The 361-nt window shown below is 64.5% G+C and overlaps 1 protein-coding gene across 1 annotated transcript in view; it reads right to left on the reverse strand.

The window, feature by feature from the left end:
- Positions 1-361, reverse strand: part of DPYSL4 (dihydropyrimidinase-like 4) — a 21547-nt gene that overhangs the window by 1709 nt on the left and 19477 nt on the right. The gene's annotated exons all lie outside the window — the stretch shown is intronic.

The raw sequence follows: 361 nt of genomic DNA on the forward strand, positions 1-361 counted from the left end.
GACCACGCGTGTGTGTGCAGCTGGGCCTGTGAGCACACGTGTCCCCGCGTGAACCGCCTGTAGTGTGTGCAGGCCGCTGGCCAAGCCCTGGCGACGAATGAGGGCTCAGGGACACTGTTTGAGCATCCCGCTCTCCTTCCTGAATTCACTAAATGCTGGGTGACCTCTGCTAGGCTTGGTGGCTGTGTCCCCGGGGGCGGCCACTCAGGGTTTCCTTGGCCTCACACCTGCAGTCTCTGTAGTGACGTGGGCGGCCTGGTCACGAACGCAGGCGAGGAACCGCCTGGACTGGTGAGGCCGCTGTGCCTTTCTGACAGCAGGGCGGCCAGGGGCAGGCTGACCATGAGCAGGCCTGAGGGCT

This window comes from Bison bison, unplaced genomic scaffold (genome assembly GCF_000754665.1).
Source record: "Bison bison bison isolate TAMUID 2011002044 unplaced genomic scaffold, Bison_UMD1.0 scf7180017864456, whole genome shotgun sequence".
NCBI lineage: Eukaryota > Metazoa > Chordata > Mammalia > Artiodactyla > Bovidae > Bison > Bison bison.